Source organism: Xiphophorus maculatus, chromosome 4 (genome assembly GCF_002775205.1).
Source record: "Xiphophorus maculatus strain JP 163 A chromosome 4, X_maculatus-5.0-male, whole genome shotgun sequence".
Classification (NCBI taxonomy): domain Eukaryota; kingdom Metazoa; phylum Chordata; class Actinopteri; order Cyprinodontiformes; family Poeciliidae; genus Xiphophorus; species Xiphophorus maculatus.
In genome coordinates this window covers 495,001-506,572 of record NC_036446.1, presented here as the reverse complement: position 1 = coordinate 506,572, position 11,572 = coordinate 495,001, and the positions used below count along the sequence as shown (strand labels likewise).

The 11,572-nt window shown below is 44.5% G+C and overlaps 1 long non-coding RNA gene across 2 annotated transcripts; it reads left to right on the top strand.

Moving 5' to 3' along the window:
* Window positions 1-2,232: 2,232 nt before the first annotated feature.
* Window positions 2,233-4,000, top strand: LOC111608453. Of its 2 annotated transcripts, XR_002752673.1 has the most exons (4): window positions 2,233-2,443; window positions 3,162-3,214; window positions 3,295-3,493; window positions 3,591-4,000. It is a non-coding gene; the product is annotated as an uncharacterized LOC111608453 (long non-coding RNA). The 2 variants fall into 2 exon arrangements; XR_002752672.1 differs by lacking the exon at window positions 2,233-2,443 and having other exon boundaries at window positions 2,774-3,214.
* The last annotated feature ends 7,572 nt before the right edge of the window (window positions 4,001-11,572 follow it).

The following is an 11,572-nucleotide window of genomic DNA, read 5'->3' as shown; positions in this document are numbered from 1 at the left end:
TGGCAGGTTCAGTCCTAAACAATTAAAAACAGAAAAATAAAATAAAGTTTTCTGCTCAATCACATTTAACACAAATACAGAAAACTTTTTTAAACATAATATTTAGGATTTAAAGCAATAATCCAGGAGGCCTTCAGAGCCCAAGCAAACTGAAAATATTCTCTCATCTCCATTTCAAAGAGAGTTCTGGGTCTGGTTCTGAACCAGTTCTGCTGCTGGCCGTTCAGATCGGTTTATCTGAACTCCAGAAGAGGCAGAAATATAAATCTGAAATAAATCTGAGCCAACTTGAACTCAGGATGCTAACCTGAACTCCAGCAGGAGAAACGTTTTCATCTTTAACGTCCAGCAGAAACAGAAGAGACGATTTGATGACTTCACCGTAAACAGCTGTTCAGTCCTGCAGAACCTCCAGAACCTCCAGAACCTCTGGGGTAACTTTATATCTTTACATGTTTTCCAGCATCTATTACAGTGAACGCCAGGCTTTTAATGTGAAGGAGTATCCTAGAAGTTCCGGTTTGGTGGTGAGGGTGTTTGCTCACGTCAGAATGACATCATGAGCTCAGGGAGTCGCGTGGAGCTGCTCTGGGATCAGTTTAGAAACTAAACTTGATTCCATTATTTCAACAGACCGGGGAGCTGCTGCACAGCGCCTTCTGGCGGCTGAAGCACTGCCTCGCATCTGAGGACAGTTACTACTAATGTTTTATTTTAAGGCTTCTTCACCCGTTTCGTCTTGTTTAATTTATTTTTTATTTTAAGGTTTCGCCTCTTGCCGGTCCTTCTATCCTCCGGAGTTTTGCATTTTAACTCTTCATCAGTGATTTTCACTTCGTTATGAATCTTCCCTGTCAATATTCTTCATGTTATTCTACATTTCTGAGACCTTTTTGAGTATTTCTCCTCTCAGCGCCTCCTGGTGGCAGCATGTTGGAGCAGCTCTGCTGGACGCTAAGCAGCTGGAAGATTTTCTGCTTTTACCTTTTAACTTTTGCAATGTTGTTATGTTGCGTAACCATAGCAACGAGGTGTTTTTACAGGTGGGAGCAGCTGATAAGCATCTCAAAAGCTCAGATGAACCGTGAACTTTGACCCCGGTCAGAGAGGAGCTGATCAGGAGGCTGATGGAAGTTCAGCCATGTTTTCCAAGAATCGTTCCGAACTCCAGCGTCTCTCTGACCAAAAAGCAGCGACTCGTCTGCTGCCTGGATGCTAAGCTGTCAGCATGTCAGTCAGAGGCCTCTTCACATTCGCTGCCACACTGACTGCTACTGGAGATGCTTTATGGTGTTTTATGAAAGTGGTTCTCCATCCAGAACGGAACTTTCTTCTTTAACTTCTGCAGAACGTTCTGAGTCACGTTGATGTTCTGAAGGGAATCAGCAGTTCAGAGATTAATGACATAATCTGAATTATTGCAATTTAATTTGTTGGGATTAATAAATGATTATTTATTCTGTTTTTCTCTCCACCATCCCTTCATATCTGCATGCAGAAGAGAACCATCATGATTCTAAGGTTTCCTTTTAATCTGAAACATTTTGTGACTTAAAAAAAAAATATTTATTTGATTTTCTGCCTGTGGATTCGAGCAGCTGGAACATCTTCCCTCCAACTGGAGATGAGAAGAAGAAGCAAAAATAAAAATACAGGGTGTAATATTTTTTTAATCATAAAATTTACTCTGCTTTTCAATCATTGTTATAAAATAGAAGGTAAAATAATTGATTGAAATGTTATTTGTCATGCTCATCTTTCTGACTGGCTGCTTTGCTGCTACTGTTAGCGTCGCGGCGCTAAATGGAAAAGTTTGTGACCAGAAACAGCAAGAAGGAACAGTCCAGCTGCACAAACAATAAGTGAATAAAAATGAGAGATAATAATATATTATTATTATTATTATATGGATGCATGTTGGATGATTTTACAGTAAGTCACCTGCAGATGGAAACCAGCTGAAGCTAAATCTGTAGAAAATCTCTGCCACTTGTTTTTTTAACATCGTCCCTGATAAATAATCAAACTGAGCTGATCACACGGTGCCGTTCATGGAGGCTCCAGCAGGGGGCAGCAGCGCTCCACGGCTCCTCCGGTCCCACGGCTTGCAGCGGGGTTGCGTAAGAAACGTGATGAAAGACACTGAAACACACACACACACACACACACACACACACACACACACACACACACACACACACACACACACACACACACACACACACACACACACACACACACAGTCTGTGGTTGATTATCTCGCTCTCTTATCGATCCATTGATCATTCTGTCACATCAGACCACGCCCACAAGGCTTCTAGCAGGCCGTTGCCATGGTAATCGCTCTAACCAGACCCAGACCGCGCAGAGTTCAGCTTCATCTGGGAGGAGAGGAACAGTCAGGGGATGGCATGTAGGACTTCACTGACCTTTGACCTCACAGGTGAGATTTCCCCAACCAGTCAGAAGATCCCAGTTAATCCAGTTAGATCACTGGTTCTGGTTCAGCCTCCAGCAAACCTGTCAGGGTGGGAAGACAGCAGGGTGTACTTACTTTCTTCATTTTCTCTATCTTCTCTAAATAATGCCAGTCTGGATCAGCTGGGTGTTTTCTGGAGTCAGAACCTGGACGGGGTGTACATACATTTCACCTGGGGTGGGTCGGTGGGTCAGTCGGTCAGTCAGTCAGTAAGTTGGTCAGTCAGTCAGTAAGTCGGTCAGTCAGTCAGTCACTTGGTCAGTCAGTCAGTAAGTTGGTCAGTTGGTCAGTAAGTTGGTCAGTCAGTCAGTCGGTCATTCTGGCGGTCAATCAGTTGATTGGTTGTCCAGCTCAACATGTCTTTGAGTTAAAAGATGTTTAAAGTTTAAAATACGGCTAAAAGACATTATTAACAAAACCTAAACAGAAAATTTAAAGTTTCTTAAGAAAGGAAAAAAAATACAGTTACAATAAATATTTATTCTCTTCAGTTGTTTCATCCTAATTAAAGTGTCCAAATATTTTGATCCATTATTGACTTTATTAGCTGAAGTTGTTAACATGTTGTTAGCATGACCAGGAAGTGGATAGAGTTCAGGTGAATGACCTCTGACCCCAGGCTGTGTTCACATACTGACGTTTTCCTGTTGCTGTTTCTGGATAAAATCTGAATGAATCTCAGCCTGGAGGAGCAACTGGAGGCTGGCAGCCCGCCAGGCTGATGAAGGCCTGGAGGTAAATTCATCCGTCCATCTCCAGTCTCAGGTTTCAGCCCTCCGGCCCCCGTCCTGCTGACTCGGCTCTTTATCCCTCAGATCAGCAGAACCTCCAGAACCTCCCAGCTGCTGTTTCTCAACCTCTGGGCCGGTTTCCAGAGGGAAGACAGACGTCCTCACAGCAGGACGGTCGTCCGGGCGTCCTGGACTTACGCAAGACAAGTGATGGGCAGACGGAGACCTCCTGACCCCTGAGTGACCTCTAACCCGGCCCTGATGTTCTGCAGCGGTCGGTTCGGTGCGGTCCAGCAGCACATCATTCTGTCACACGGTGAATTATTGGGAAGTAAAAACAGAAACTCAAAAATATTTTGTCTTTTGTGTTTATTTTTCAGATGTATCCAAAGACCAGAAACGGCTCAGAAAGACTTTAAGTGTCCAACTCGTCACTGTGAACCACAGCATCAACTCAGGACTTTGACTAGGCCGTTGTGCTCTGCAGTTGTTTATTATTGTAACCAGGTTGCTATGTATTGCAAATTTTTTGCTCAGGTCCCTCCTGAAAATGAGATCTAGATCTGAACAGGGTTTACCTGGTTAAATAAAGGAATTAGTGAAAAACATTTCAGCAACAAGACAGTTCATCGTTCCACAGAAACATCATAAAGTCGCCAATTATGAAACAATAAACATCACGTTTTGTCTCATCAAATACAAAAAGAGGAGACAAAACTGAGCCAGAACCAGAACCAGGACCTGAGAGGTCTGAAGGTTGATCCAGCAGATCTTTAATGAAAACATGATGAGTTTCTCTGATCTCCATTCAGGACATTTCATCCCAGCGCTGCGTGTCCCGAGGCCGAAACATCATCAGTGACCCCTCACACCCCCACCATGGACTGTTCTCCCTGCTGCCCTCTGGAAAAAGGTTCTGCAGCATCCGGTGCAGGTCCACCAGGTTCTGAAACAGCTTTTTCCCACTTGCCATCAGACTGCTGAACTCTTAACTGGACTGCACTCAAAATCTGGTCTCCACTTCATACCTTGCACATGTACAGAGCTAAGTAACTTCTATTTTACTGTCAGTCCTGCACTTTATATTTTATATTCATATTTTATACTGTATTTTATTTTATTCTGGAGTAACCTCATAACATTGGAAGCTCAAACATTGTCCTGAGCCGAATGCAACGAAATGTCGTTCTGTATTCACCCTGCATGCAAAATGACAATAAAGTCAGTCTAAGTCTAAGTGATCTGAGACTTTAGTCTCTGGTCCTGGAAATGTTCTGGAGCTGCTAGAAGGTCCACTGTGGAACCGAAGGCTCAGGTCAGAGGTCAGAGGTCAGCCTCTGGTTTACAGCTGGAACAACTGAAGCTGACTCTAGATCTATAGCTCTAGATTGTTCCTCTTTAGGTCCAAATATAAAACTTCACTTCTTCCATGATGGACAACATCACTCCACTGGTTCCAGTAGTAACTGGGACGGCCCAGCAGAAGTCTTCATCCTGTTGGCTCTCACTCCACCTATTGCCCAACCCTGCTGGGATTTGACCTCTTGACCCCGGCTGCACGCCTCACTCAGAGCCTCAGCTCAGAGGGGGCCGCTCCCCCCCAACCCCCCCGACCTTTCCCCCACTTCTTGGGCCAATCAGAGCTTACAGGAAGTGGGTGAGGGGTGGCGGCGGGTTGCTCAAGCAGCCGGCCTCCTTGTTCTTCCTCTTCTGCCTCCTCTTCCTCACACTCTGAACCGTGTGTTTCTGCATCGCCGCTCCCCGGGGGGGGGGGGGCTCTAACGATGAAGAGATGAAGTGATTAACGAGGCGCTGCTGACGGAGCGGCTCCGGGAGGCGCAGCGTTCCGTCCCCCAGGACCAGAACCGGTCCAAACAACCGGCAGCTCCCTGCATCAGCTGGAGCCTAGATCTGATCCTAGATCTGGACTCATCTAGATCTCTGATCCAGTCTGGTGGGTTTCAGCAGAACCAGAGGTTCATGTTCATCTCACCTGCAGCTCCTGTCGGTAACCTGCTGTAACCATGGGAACCATACCTCCCGACAGTTTCAGACACGATCGTGTTCCTGCATGTGTTGTGAACAGCCCAGGCTCCTGCATCCTGTAACCATGGCAACCAACAGGTAAGCGACGGAGAGCGTTAACTGCAGCGGGGAGGAAACGGTCTCAGTCCTTCAGACGCTCGGTCTGCGCTGATGAAGCTCCCCTCGCCTCAGGATGCTGAACGCACGAACCAGATCTGTTCAGTGATGCTAACAACGGCCTCACCAAAGGGGGCGCTAATGATCCCGATGCTGACCTCTTTCTGATGTTTGGCCCTCTGCATCGCCGTTTCCATGGAAACCACGTGACACCAGCTTCACTGAGACAAACCGAGCAGCCGCTCCGTCCAATCAGGAGGCGGGACGCCGGAGAGCCTCGGTCACCGAAACATTTCGACTTTGCCAACATTTCCATCGACGCTAAAACAGATGTTTTTACTGTAATTTAAAAAGTTTAATTTACTCACATTTCTGTTGATCCATTTTTACATCTGTTGGTAAATTCATGTTATTATATTTATATTAAAACCAGAAATTATAGTGGAAAATATACTGCACAACATGTTAAATACATTAAAATATTGTTGAAACAAACTGCAGAATTAAAAGTCATTTTTCAATAATCAATAGTTTGGAGTCAATAATTCAAACTCAGAAATTTGCATGGCAACATTAAAGCAGAGCTGTAAACACCTGACCAGTTTTATACCAGGAAAATACTGAGTTCAACCTGAGATGCTACATTAGTGTGGCATCATGCAGTTAGCATGATGCTACGTTAGCATAGCATCATGCTAACTGCTGCGGTTCATGAGTTTTAGCAATCTGCAGCTCCTTTAACAACATGACTGCTCGCATATAAACTGGAAAAGGCTCAAAAGTTTCCATGGATTTCAAAGTCCTTCAGTTATTTAGGAGGGATGGAAGGCAACCTTTGACCTCAGTCAGGATTTGACCCCAGAAGAGACTAAAATGGCATTTAACTCAGAGAAAGTTCAGGGTAAAGCTAAACGTTTCTGCTGGTGAACCGGTTCCGGTCCGTTTAGCAGCTTCTCTGGTTCTGATGAATGAGGCGCGTGTTTCCACGCGTCTGTGATTTGACTAGGCTGGATTTATGGCCTCTCCGTAACAACTGCAGCCGCTCACATGAAATAACTCATGTTTAGGGGAAGAGCAGGATCAGTGGAGCCGCCTGGCGCTGATTAGCTGGATGTGGAAGAACCGAGACGCTGATTGGATCCAGCAGGCCAGTCAGCTGGAAAACTGATGGGTCTGGATCCAACATGGCCGCCGGGGCCCCGTCGCTCCTGTTGGACTCGATGACGGCCAGAAAGCTTGGAGGTGAGAGGATCAACACACCGTCTGGTTCTGATCCGCAGAACCCTCACCTGTCCAGGTAACCATGGCGTCTGTCGCAGCCAATCAGAGCCCAGAAGCCTCTCCCTTCTCCTCCACTTGGACGGCCTTCGTCCTCCTCTTCCTCCTGCTGAGGTCAGCGCTGCTGCGGGCAGACGGCCAACCTGGTTGGCCGAGCTCCCAGTCGCCACGGCGATGCAGACGACACGTGAACAGCACGCTTCCAGTGTTGCTCAAAGGTCCCTGGGCAGACCCCCCCACAGACACACACTGATGTGTTCAGAGGTCACACACACACACAGAGTCGTGTTTTCGTGTCTTGTGGGGCCTTTCCATTAACTTCCATTCATTCTGCAACACAAAGCAGCATTTCTGTTCACCATCTCACATTGCAGACAGAAATGGCTCCCAAAGGATATAAAAACCTGGTTCTCTCTCTCAAACACACACACACACACACACACACACACACACACACACACACACACACACACACACACTTTACCATTTAAACTGACCGAAAATAAAATCTCATAAAGAGACTGAACAGTTTTTTGTTGCTGATGATTTCATTTCTTTACTTTGCCCCGTCGCCTGTTTTCCCAGCAGCGCCACCTTCAGGAAAAGATTCTCCAGTCGGGTTGCACCGTTTAACTGGACGCTGCGTTTCCGTTACTGATGACCCAAATCTTTGTCGATTTTCTGCTAAATTTGTCGATTTATGTCGACAAAACATCATTTTTAACGGCGTCGTTTCCATTAATCAAGAGATTAAACTAAAATCAATATGTTTGTTCACATGATAAAAACATGGCGGCGGTGGCATCAGAGTAGAGGAACTGGAGAATCGTAGGCGGAGGCCTCGGGCCTCAAGGCCGGCGTCAACGGTTCGACTCCCGGCCTGGTGACCTTTCACCTTTCCCCCCTTAAACTGGAGGTTATTGTGGGAAACGTTCTGAACGGAGCTCATTGTCCTGAGACATTTCCTCCGCCTGCCTGCAGGGGGAGCTACAGAGCCATCAGCTCACCTGTACCACCAGCAGGTAGCCGGCCTTGCTGTGAATGCTGAGCAGTCTGTGTCTCTACGACCTTCCTGTCGCCTCCTGATCCTCCTGGGATCCATCCGATTCCTCTCGTCGCTCTGCAGCTCAGCCAGCCTCCCATAATTCCTTGCAGCTTGATCAGCAGCAGATTTATGAGCTGCTGCGGCAGCTGGCGCTCCGTCAATCATGTGACCTCATCAGAAAGCTGTCAGAGCGGGTTACCTGCTGCTAGCCTAGCCGCGGCGCGCCCTGCCAGGCCGCAGCGCTGAGTTATGGTTCGGCTTTAATGCGACGCAGCAGCAGCCAATGAAGCAATTACCTCCAGAGCCGTAAGTCATGACACCCACAGCGGCGCAGGGCGGAGGCTTCTTCACGCTACTGGACCGGTTCCATCCGGTTCTGATCCGCTCTGGGTGCAGACGAGGTACACTTCCCACCGCATGCTGAGAAACAAGGACGAGTCAGGCTGCTACCTGCAGGAAGGGTCAGAGGTCACCATGGAGACCCATCAGAAGCTCACAGCTGGAAACCTGACTTCACTTCGTTTACAGTTTCACTTGATTCATCCTTAAAGGCCAAAGGTTATCAGCAATGATTTGGGTTGTTTAGTCAGTTTTAAAGTCACATTTCATTGATTCATTTATAAATGTTACAGTTTCAAACTAACATTTAGTTAACAAGCTAAATAGTTGAAATAGTAAAAGGTGAATTTACTTTGACTAACCCATTCTAAGCCATGAGTCAACTCTGATAATCCATCCCATAATGCCTGTTTATTATGGGATGGCCGCTGACCTTTGACCCCAGTCCTATTGCAGAACTAGGTCTTTTATGACGTTTTTTCAAGATGGCCGCTGGCTAGGAGGGAGTGTGTGGATCTGTCCGGCAATTAAGTAAAAATCTATTGAATATCTGAAATACAACTAAACATCCAAGCAAATGTTGAAGTTCTGCACTTTGAACTAAAATAGTAAAGGATCCGATAAACTTTCACACTGGAATAGAGATTGATGGTGTTCAAGTCCCAGAGAGAAAAATCAAAATATATCAAATAAAACAAATAAAAGAGGGGTGGGGTAGAGTCCCTCCCAGATGTTTGGGTTGAGTCCCAAACCGGGTTAAGAGAAAAATGGAACCACAGATTTCTAGGTCAGTGTCCTAGTTAAAGTCCTTAACAGTGAATAAGGCAGATGTTTTCTTGAGTTTTGGTTTTCTAAATTAAGGGAACTAGACCTAAAGACCTTTATGGGAAATAAAGACCATCTTAAAGAGGCAGAGCGACCACAAAGCTGATTTGTTGGATTCTGCGAAGACTTTTGCAGTCTAAAGAGGAAATCCCACCCAGTTCAGGACCAACGGGTCAACGTGGTTCCACAACGCAATTTCCTCGTCGGGAAGAACTGTTTGACTATCTGATAATGAAATATTAAAAAGAAAAGAAAAAAAAGCAGAGGAAAATGAATAAAGAATAAAAGTGCTGAACATAAATCGTAAATCCTTTGTGGATTGGTTCCCATACTGGGAATGTCCAACAGGAGACCGACAGTCGTTCCCTGAGTGGACGGTCGTTCCCTGAATGGACCGTTGTTCCCTGAATGGACAGTCGTTCCCTGAATGGACAGTCGTTCCCTGAATGGACCGTTGTTCCCTGAATGGACGGTCGTTACCTAAATGGACAGTCGTTCCCTGAATGGACAGTCGTTCCCTGAATGGACCGTTGTTCCCTGAATGGACGGTCGTTCCCTGAATGGACGGTCGTTCCCTGAATGGACCGTTGTTCCCTGAATGGACCGTTGTTCCCTGAATGGACAGTCGTTCCCTGAATGGACCGTTGTTCCCTGAATGGACCGTTGTTCCCTGAATGGACAGTCGTTCCCTGAATGGACAGTCGTTCCCTGAATGGACAGTCGTTCCCTGAATGGACGGTCGTTCCCTGAACGGACGGTTGTTCCCTGAACGGACGGCCGTTCCCTGAATGGACGGTCGTTCCCTGAATGGACGGTTGTTCCCTGAACGGACGGCCGTTCCCTGAATGGACGGTTGTTCCCTAAATGGACGGTCGTTCCCTGAATGTAAATGTTCCTTCAGTGGCTGGAGGTGATGAAGGTCTTCCTCACCTTCCTCATCTTCTCGTTGTCTTTCATCAGCTGGTTTTGTAGGAGGGACATCATCTGGTCCATGGAGGACAGGTTTGAGGAGCTGAGGTCAGAGGTCAGATGCACTGCAGTGAGGCTCTGACAGAGGGAAAGAGAAGGAACCAGTAGAAATCGATTAGGCTTGTTTTGTTGTTTTTTCTATATATATGTATTTATGAATCTTATTTTAACCTTCTGCATGATCATATAGTTTTAGTCATTTAATATCCATCCAGTATTATGGAACGGTTTGTCAGAGAAACCTGACGGCTCATTGGTTGTAAAGCTCTTTGAGCTGCTTGTAGTAGGAAAGGGTCCCTTCTCAATAAAATTTATTGATTGATCCTTTTCTTTTTTACCCCTCCAGGGTATTTTGTGGCTCTAGTGCCCCTTATATGACAGCAGGCTGACAGGAAACTGGGAAGACATGCGGCAAATGTCACCGGGTCCGGGAGTCGAACCTGCGACGGCCGCGTCCAGGACTCAAGGCCTCCAAATACGGATCGCGCTAACCGCTACGCCACCACGGCAGGCCTGACTGAGCCTTTTAAGAAATAAAATCATTTTGTTTATTCAAATACACAAAAAACAAACAAAACAAAATGTTTAAACATATTAAGGCCTGTAATTTGAACTAACAAAATTATGCCATTGAAATATGACAAGTAAAACGGTAGAGAACATTCTAAGCAAAAATATGGTTTTGAAATAAAAGTTTAAAATAAATAAATATTTTAAAAAGCTGAACCGTTGTAAATACAGACTCATTTTTAAAGAATTGTTTTTCCTCTCCTTTTTTGAAAATCTTTGCTGAGTTACATAAATAATATAAAATAAATAAAAATATATATATATTTTATTGTTAAGAATTAAAGATCATTAATACTGCAGTGCATTTTATATTTTGGTATACCATATAATATTTGGTTGCATTTCAATTGAACAGAAGAAAGTTCCTATAAAATTTAGCTGTGATAAAGTTGAACTTAGAGGTTAAAAGACGTTTTGTTGTCCTGGAAATATCAGTTATAATAAAATCATTTTCTTTTTTTTTAGTTAATGAAGCGCTTCAGCAGAAATATGATCAATTGTTTGCTGTAATCCTAAATTATACTGAGATCTCTTTTGTATGTGTAGACATAGTTTAAAACTTAAAACAGGATCCTGAACATTAGAGTTGAATTCAAACATTAAAATATGTTTAAAAGACAATTGAGGAAATTTTGAAGCTTCAGTAAATTTGATAATTACAATTTAAGAAAATATACAAAATGAGGACTGACTGTAAATGTAGATGAAATTTTGACTGACTCCAAATTCTGATGGCAACGTTTGTTTGTGTTTGTTTCATATGGAGCGAATATTTGTTTGTATGTTTTGTGTTTGATAAACGTTGTTTACTAGACTAAAATAATTAGTATGAATAGATCATTTTTGCTTAATGAGACTTTACATTGTTTTTAGACAAGGTTGAAAACTAAAATCAACCTAAATTCAACTTTCAAACTAGATTTAAATAGATTTCAACCTTTATGCAGGTTTCTATGCTCTGATCTTCACTAACCGAAATCTTCTGACTAAACCAAACTTGATGCAGTTTGTTGATGGCTCTGCATCATGTGACCATGTTGTTGATCTAACTTTGTTTGCTTTTTGCATAAAACATCTACAACAGGGGTCTCAATCTCCAGTCCTGGAGGGCCACAGTCCTGTAACTTTTAGATGAGCCTCTGCTGCACCTGAACAGAATAATGAGGTCATTAAGGTTCTGGAGAACTGAGCTAC